The 8650-nt window shown below is 42.4% G+C and overlaps 1 long non-coding RNA gene and 1 other non-coding gene across 2 annotated transcripts; both read right to left on the reverse strand.

Annotated features, from left to right (window-relative positions):
- Nucleotides 1-925: 925 nt before the first annotated feature.
- LOC116094039 lies at nt 926-8214 on the reverse strand. Its single transcript, XR_004119946.1, has 3 exons — nt 8111-8214; nt 5605-5777; nt 926-1028 (listed from the first exon to the last, which is right to left on the reverse strand). It is a non-coding gene; the product is annotated as an uncharacterized LOC116094039 (long non-coding RNA).
- Nucleotides 1942-2046, reverse strand: LOC116094509. The gene has a single exon (XR_004120158.1). It is a non-coding gene; the product is annotated as a U6 spliceosomal RNA (small nuclear RNA).
- Nucleotides 8215-8650: the final 436 nt, after the last annotated feature.

Genomic DNA, 8650 nt, shown 5'->3' on the forward strand with positions numbered 1-8650 from the left:
GATGCTCAAAGGTTTACACTAAAGCCTGTGAGGAATTGACATAAAGAGGGTACTAGGACTACACATGCTATGACTAGAAACAAGAAAGGGGGAAGATTGGAATGCCATTTACCCTCATGTACTGCTGTTTATGACAGGGATATTCTGAATGGGCTGAAATATGGAGTAAAGACTTGCAGCTGAGGAGCTGAGCTGGCTCTGGACACCTCTCTCTGGCTAGTGGAATTTGTACCAAAGCAAATGCAGCCACTGGAGAGTCCCACATTCAGAAGTCATTCAACTGATTTAGCTATCATCCAGTTTTGTTTTGTTTTTACAGGAATCAATAAGTCAAAATGTGTTAAGCCTAAATGATTTTTAGATTGTGTATATTTCTTTGTTCAAATGATAGATTTCATTATCTGCTTTTCATCCATCTGTGCCATGCACACTGGTCTTATTCATTACACCCCATTAGCTTCTCTTGCATCCTCTCTCTGTCTGTCACTTGTCCCTTCTATACAGATAGTTTACTCCCTACTTTCTTGTCTTAAATGTCTCGAGGGAATTTTCACTATTGGACCCCTAGAGAATTCCAGAAAAAAACAACTGGGATGTCAGACTCAAAACATAGGCAATGATTAAGGAAAAGAACTAAAAATAGTACTAAGTATAAAAGGCAAAGTTATTACTCAAAAAAGGAGAGTGAAATGAGCCTTATAATCCTACTAGCAGGATATCAGATACTCCCCAGATGTTTCCTGCCACCCCCCACTGTGACCAGCACTGGCTCTGAAGTTGTATTTTTCTGCTATATGCACTTGAAAATGTCCCCTTGACTCTGTGTCTTTGCATCCCCATGTTATCAGCAATATCAAGATTAGGAGTCTTCATCCTTTTATGAAACATGCAATGGGAGGATCCATGGTTCCTTACCTATGTGGACACTGAGAAGAAGGTGTAATTCTTCACTCCATTCCTTGCCCAGAGTCTGGACGTACTGGGTAACCGACATCACCACCGACAACAGCAAGACACATTGTATTGAACTTTCCCATTGGGGAGGAGATGTTATTAAAATTAACTTGCAAAGTAAATGGCAAATAATTATAAAAGAGTTGCTTCCCACCCAGCCTAGGTATGACTCCTCCTCCAATCTATGCCAAAGCTGTGCTATGCTCTCCTTCTCTCAAGCCCTCCATCAACCTACACATCATGGGTGCAGCAAACTGAATGTTAGTACATTCAGGTGTCTTTTGAAAAACAAACTCACCATTTCATCATTTTATGCTCAGGTCTAGAAATAGAGATTTTATTTAAAAAAAAAAACCCATCTCAAAGATGAAAGTATCCCTATCAAAATCTAGAAAGCAGGGGATTCTGGATGGAAAGGCAATCAGTGTAGCCATCAACTTTGTTAAGAACATGTCCTGGAAAAGCCAAGTGGTCTGCCTGCTCCTGCCTTTACAAAGACAATGAGCATTCCAGTAAAAGCCCTCGATATTACAGTGTGAGGCACATCGCAACAGGATCTCTATAATATAGTGTAGTATTGACGGATCTGAATTCTGGATAGTGTTGGGAGTTAGAGCAGTGTACTACCAAGAAACCATCTAGCTGGTACCATTTAATCGTATCTCACTGGCTTTATTTTCCCAAATATGAATGATCTTTTAGTATGAACTAAGTTATATTTTGTGCCCTGAAGATCTCTCTAACAGGCTAGGCACTGCAAACAAGATCTCGACTTGTAAGCCTTTTGTAAACCATTAGATGCCTTCATTTAGGCACTTCCACATTCCTAAAGCTAGCCACCAAGGTTTTGACTTCCTTCTGCCTGACTCTTTCCTGAGGCTGACCACCAAGCTGCATGTAACAAACCACCAAGGTCCAACATTCGAAATTCAGTATTTGGCTATATTAACTATCCTGTCCAGTAAGGACTCACAAATTCATCCTCGGACAGACTTCTCCTCTTTCTCCTTAAAAAAGCACTCCTTGAGCAGAGGCCATGCTAATCATATCTGTATCATTCCAATTTAATATATGTGCTGCCAAAGACCAGCAATCTCAACTAACCATGACTCCTGAGATCTCTCAGACACCCAGCCAGCAACCAGGTAGCATATACTAGCTGATATGAGGCCCCTGACACATATACAGCAGAGGACTGCCTGGTTTGGCCTCAGTGAGAGAAGAAGCAGATAACCCTCCAGAGACTTAAGGTCCCAGGGAGCAGGGAGGTCTGGTGGGGTGTGGGATGGGAGTGGGGACATGCTCTTGGAGATAGGGGAGGAATATGGGGTGAGGAACTGTTGGAGGGTGGACCGGAGGGAGATAATGACTGGACTGTAAAAATAAGGATGTAATAATAATAATAATAATAATAACAATAATAATAGTAATAATAATAATAATAATAATAATAATAATTTTTAAAAAGTGCTCCTATAGAGCCTCCTCTCCCCAGTAAATAAATCTCCTTTATGCTGAGAATTTCATGTCTGGGTGTATTCTGTGCAGACCCCAAGGCCCCTTCATTTTTACCAAGACTGATAGTGTTTCAGATCAATTTATAGACCTCAGTCCAGTTCTCACACTTTCTGGACCATCTTGTTCCCTTTATCTAACACTAAAGTTCTCCTTAATTAGCAGTCTTAAACACTCCCTGGAACATCAGGTGACGACCACGGATAGTCCAGTGTCACTGTTCTGTCTGGTGGGGGTGGGGAGAACCCATTCTGCCACAGTCTCCAGCAGGCCACAGTGGACTCCTACAAATAACCTCTTAGGCACACTCTGGGCTGTGCAAAGTTTGGTTACCTTGAAGTAATGAAAAATTTTTAGAAAATCAGGCTCTGCTGCATTTTTGTCTCCTCAAAATCCTGTTGACAGGCACTAGATTTTTCCTGGACATTAGGTATTCCTCCTGCTGAAAGGGTCATAGAGACCCCTCTCTCTCCAGGACTTTCTGGGGTCCAAGACCCCCTTCCATGAGACCACTCAGTTGTCTTAGGGAAGATTCTAACTATAACTTTGGTCTCTTGGTCACATCTACTGATGGCAACTGCTTACACCACCAACACCAATACTCCTATCCCTATCTATTTGCCTCTGGGATGTCTCTTAAAGAATCTCAAAGGACTCCAACTCATATGACGGTACTGGTACACTCACGAATGGCCCTTATACCCCCTTTGTAATAAAAAAGGAGATGTTTTCAATTTTCATGGACACTGAAAGATAGAAGGAGATCCCCTTATACTCTTCTCCCTCCATGCCTGGCCCTCTCCAGACATTCCAGAACTGTCTCTGCATCCCAGCTCAGCCCCAAGCCTTCCCCTTACACTTTCTGTTCCTTGTCTCACCTCCTATTAGCCATCAAACCCTCCCCCACTATCAGAAGACTGCCATCAGGTCTGCACAGCTGCACCTGCTGCTGCCTCAGCTCCTTCCTGTCCTAAAGCCAAATTCCCCATCTTTGATCCCACTGGTTAAACAAGGAACCCCTGCCTTCCTCCTGTCATCTCTCCCCTTCCTTGACAGCCCCTCCCTCTAGTCCCTTCTCTAGCCCCTCTGCCTCTTATCTTGGTCCAGGCTGCTCCTCTTTGTATCCCTCCTCTTTGAACCCCTTTTGGCTTCTATGATACTTTATGTCCCTGTCCACTCTCAGCTCCCTCCTACAATATACTGTGACTCGTTTCCACTCCTGCCCCTTGGAGTGATTCCTCTCAATTAAATTTGACTACAAATTCCAAAACCTGCCTTCTCAACTCCTTCTCCCATCCACGTGCTCTAACTGTTCTTCTCCCTGTGTCTCTCCAGTTCCCAAAGCCTTCTACAGCCTCCCAAGACACCACCTGGGACACTCAGCTGAAATCTTTTGAATCTGGCCTGCTACACCTGTCTGAGTATCTCCACTAATGGCATGTATACTTCCCTTTTCCTTGTCTTCTCTTCTCTCTAACTTTCTCCAGGAGATGCAATCCTGCCTTGGCAGCCTGGGACCTTTTCCCTTGCTTGCTTCTACTATACCTCTTTTTTATGGCCCTTGAGGCCTATACATGGCCTTGCCTCTTTCCCCTAGGGATTGCAGTCCCACCTGCTGTCCCCCTCCAATAGCACTACCTCTCAGCCTCTGGTCCTGCCTACAGCCTATGATCTTTGCTTGTTCACACAACTTCTCTATACCCCTTTTGGCTTCTATGATACTTTATGTCCCTGTCCACTCTCAGCTCCCTCCTGCAGTATACTGTGACTCTTTTCTACCCCTGCCCCCTGGAGCTGCTTGCAATTCTGAGGCCCCCCTAAGCCCTTCCTGGCCTGTTCAACAATTTTCTTGTCTCTCAGCTCCTGCCTCCAGTCTTGCTGCATCTGCTCTTAGCTCCCTTCTAAAGCTTTCTCTACCCCCTAGAAGCTGCCTCTTCTGTCTTCCTAGGCCTCCTAGGGAGAGCTTGGCTCCTAGGCCTCTTCTCCTCCTCTGTAGATTCTCTAGGCTTGGACCCATGGGGAGGGGGCCAGGCTCTCTTTTAGCTTCCTCTTGGAGTTTATAGAAATTCCCTCCAGGAGAGCTTCATTTTTCAACTTTGTTTTCTTCCTCTACCTACTCATATTAATAAAAGCTGACTTAGAGATTTATACATACCTACTTATGTTTTTGCTAACTGTTCAACACCACCAGACTTCTAAAGAATTTAAAGAAGTAATAATATATATTTGATAAATGTGGTGTATTTGATGAATAGAATTTATAAAGTCCTAAGATTCACTTGGCTTCACAGTAATATTGGCTTTGTTTCTTTGTGTTAGTTCAATTTGCTATATTTTAACAATGTTAATTTCTTAATTTAAATTTAATTTAATCTAATTTGCTAAATTTAAAGTTTAACAAAGTTTAAACCTTATTTAGATAAACAAAGTCCTACAAAATCTATGATATTCTATTTTGATAGTAAAGGTAATTCAATTAAATCTTTAATGCAAGTTTTTAAAGCTCAAATTTGCCAGGAATAAAACTGTAAAATACTAGTCTTGTAAAAAGCTACCAACTTAACCTGTTATGTAGTCTATTTGATGACAAGCTTTATTTAGCCTCCTGTTTATGTTTTTAAGGTTAAGCCTAAAATCAAGTATACTAAATAGATGGTCCTCAAACTCTCTAGAGATCTGCTAAATACATTTGAAATGTTTCGGCTTCCTGTAATAGAGACAAATGCCCCTTCCTAATGGGAACCTTATGATCTCACAAGATAATAGATGCTATACAACAACTCTACCTGAATTACAGTAATGCTAACCACTGGTGAAATGAGCCCCATGCCTGGCCTGCAGCCAGTCCTCTGCATAAACTGTGAACACTTTTGGGTTGTCTTACTCTGCCTGATCAGTGAAAGGTCAGTTTTCCCAAGTTTCTCTACAGGAAAATATCTCTCAGACCTCAGTCTGACAGCTGACTTCCTGCTGCTCTGTATGATAGCTGAATGAAGTTGAAATGCTATGTGAATGACAGGTGAAGACCAAACATTGTCCAGCTATTGAGACCACAAAAACCTAGGACAACTGTCTAGGTAATGGATAAGTCTCTTTCATTTTGATTAATACATAGACCATTTGGATGATACTTACCCCTATAATTTATCCTTCCCAGAAGTCTGATGGTGTTGATGACTAAACTAAAGGAGGTTTTAACAGCATCAAGATACTAGCTCCCCTCAGGCTTCAGCTGCTTTCTCAGTTTCTCCATCTTCTCAGTTCTCTTCATAGGTAAAAATCAAGCCTCTGGCCTCAGTGGAGAGCTACTGTGATTCCAGCCAAGAAAAACAGTTTCTCATTTAGGGTCACTCCCATAGACTCCTGTACCCTTTCTAGTTCCAGGCCCCCAGCTAGTTACCAGAGGTGCCCCGCACAGATTTTCTCTCTCCCAGCCCTCTCCCAACTCCTGATCAACATCCCCATTTCCTTCCTTGTCCCTCTCCTACCCAGTTCCCTCTCTCTATCCACTTCTGATGACTATTTAATTTCCTCTTCTGATTCATATCCATACATCTTCCCTTGGGACTTCCTATTACCCAGTTTCTTTGGGTCTATGGATTGTAGCCTGGTTATTCTGTACTTTATGGCTAATGTCCACTTATATATGGTATTTCCACGTACCCATATCTGTCTTTCTGGCTCTGAATTACATTACTCAGGATGATATTCTCAAATTATATCTATTTCCCTACAAAATTTATATCTTTGTTTTGGGTGACCCTAGCAGAGATTCCTACAAGAAGGGGCATAGAGAGACTGAAGTGACTACCTCCTATAGCCAGGCTCGACTTGCAGAGGAAGGAAGGGCATCTCAATCCACCTATAAAATCTTCAACCAAAAATTTGTCTTATCTACAGGATGTGCAGTGATAAAGATGGAGCAGAGACTGAGAGAACTGCCAACCATTGATTGCACCAACTTGAGAACCATTTCATATGAGAGAGCTAATCCATGACAATATTAATGATATTTTGCTAAGCTTGCAGGCAGGAACCTAGCATAACTGTCTCCTCAGAGACTTCATCCAGCAGTAAATAGAAATAGATGCAGAGGCCCACAGTCAAACATCAGGTGGAGCTCTGGGGGTCTAGTAGAAGAATAGAGAATAGAAGTGGCCAAGCAGAGGGTGGGAGTGGGGGCGTAAAGGACACCAACAGAGGACTCACAGACTCAACTAACCTGGGCCCATGGGGGTTCACAGAAACTGGGCCACCAAGCAGGGAACATGCAGGAGCTGGACCTAGGCCCTCTACATGTTTGTAGCAAATGTGAAGGTTGGTCTTCATGTGGGTCCCCTAACAAGCAGAGCAGGGCTGTCGCAATGTCTGTTCCTTGCCATTGGATCCCTTTTCCCCTAGCTGCCCTGCCTGGTTGGGCATCAGTGGGAGAGGATGTACTTAGTTCTGCTGGGACTAAATGTCTCAGGGTGGGGTGGTATCTAAGGGGAAGAGGTAGTAGGGGAGGGATGCATAAGGGTGGGACTGGGAAGAGGGAAGCAAGGGGGCCTGTAAAGATAATAAAAAATATTGAAAAGAAACAAAGAAAGAAAGACAGTTTGCCATACTGCCAGGTTCTTTAAAAAGATAAACTCACAAAACAGATTTCAGTGTAACTTTTTACTCTTCCTTTAAGTAAAGGAACTTCCTTTAAAATAACTACTGTTAGTAATCAACCAGTGTGTCTCATGGTTGTGACTAGCTAAAAATGTTTCTGTAAGTTTGGAGGATCTAAGAAGGTGTTCTTAGATATATAAATACAAGTCATCAAGGACTAAGGATGTGGAAACTTAAATAAGTTGTGAGGTTCTAAAAAATGTTTTAAGATATGGAAATGTTATGTAAAGACCTAAGAAAGTGTTTGAGGTCTGATGATATAAAAGTCTAAGTTATAAAGGTCTAAGAAGATGTTTTAAGGTTTATGGATATAATTTATAAAGATATAACAATTTATATGTATGTAGAATTTTGATAAGCTATAATCAAAATTGATCCCTGACAATATACAGCTACTATTTTCACAGTCACAAGCTCAAATTTTAAAATTTCTTTAAAATTGTCTTCTAAGAATAGAACTATAAACATCTCTGTCCAATCTATATATCTTTCTGGATCATTTTGGGGTGTCCAGCCTTTTATTCTGACCTCAAAGACAAGAGTCTACTGCCCTTTCTACAGTGTAGATTTCACTACAGATATAAACTTTAAAAAAATATTCTTGGAAGCTTCAGAGAATCTACTTGAATCCACCTGTCACATGTCAAATCAACTCTAAATAATTAATCTTGTTGACCAGCAACCTAAGTTTCCCAAACTGACTCTTCCTTAAGGTGGGATCTCTCTCACTTTTCCTGGTCTTAGGACTCTGCTCCCCAACTAATACGAGCATAGGCCTGGAAGTTTTAAATGTACATTCAACATAAAACATTTTCATATAAACTCCTTAACTTTACCTCTGTCTCTAGTCAATCTGTCTCAGTCGATTTCAGATCAACTACAGACTGCTCAGGAAACCTAGCAGCCCCAGGGGTTTGAATGGTATCTGTGCCAAAGTAGCTAGCCCCAGAAGTCCAACCTCACAACCTGTTCCAATGCTACTTACACTTCTCTTAGCCCCAGATGGTCTGTGGGGCAGTGGGCTGTTCTGAAAGCTGGGGTCCAGTAGAGCTGCTACCTCAGAACCCCGGAGACCCACTGAGCGGTGTAAATGTGTTCACAAGGGACGGTAGGAGTTCGGTGATATCTATGAGACCAATGGCTCCGATTTCAGCCCAAACTCCTCACAGCTGCCCCTGCAGGAGATGTGTGCTCTATCAGGCAGACAATGCCTCAAGCTCCCAGCATTCTAGCTAGACCTTACACCCAGTCATCTGACCACAATCCAGACATGCCACGCCCCATACAATATAAGGGGTGGTTTGCCTCGCTCACTCTCTTACTTCCTCTCTCTCTCTCTCTCTTGCTCTTTGTTCCTCTCTCTCTGTCTTTCTCTCTCTCTCCTCTGTTTCTCCCCCCTTACTCTCTGTTCCCCTCTCTCTCCTCTCTGCTCTTTGTTCTCTTCTGTTTTTCTCCCTCTCCTTTCTTTCTCTCTCTTTCTCTCTGTCTCTCCTTCCTCTTCTTTCCTTCCCTTTACTCAATCAGC

The sequence above is a fragment of the Mastomys coucha genome, unplaced genomic scaffold, assembly GCF_008632895.1.
Source record: "Mastomys coucha isolate ucsf_1 unplaced genomic scaffold, UCSF_Mcou_1 pScaffold16, whole genome shotgun sequence".
Classification (NCBI taxonomy): domain Eukaryota; kingdom Metazoa; phylum Chordata; class Mammalia; order Rodentia; family Muridae; genus Mastomys; species Mastomys coucha.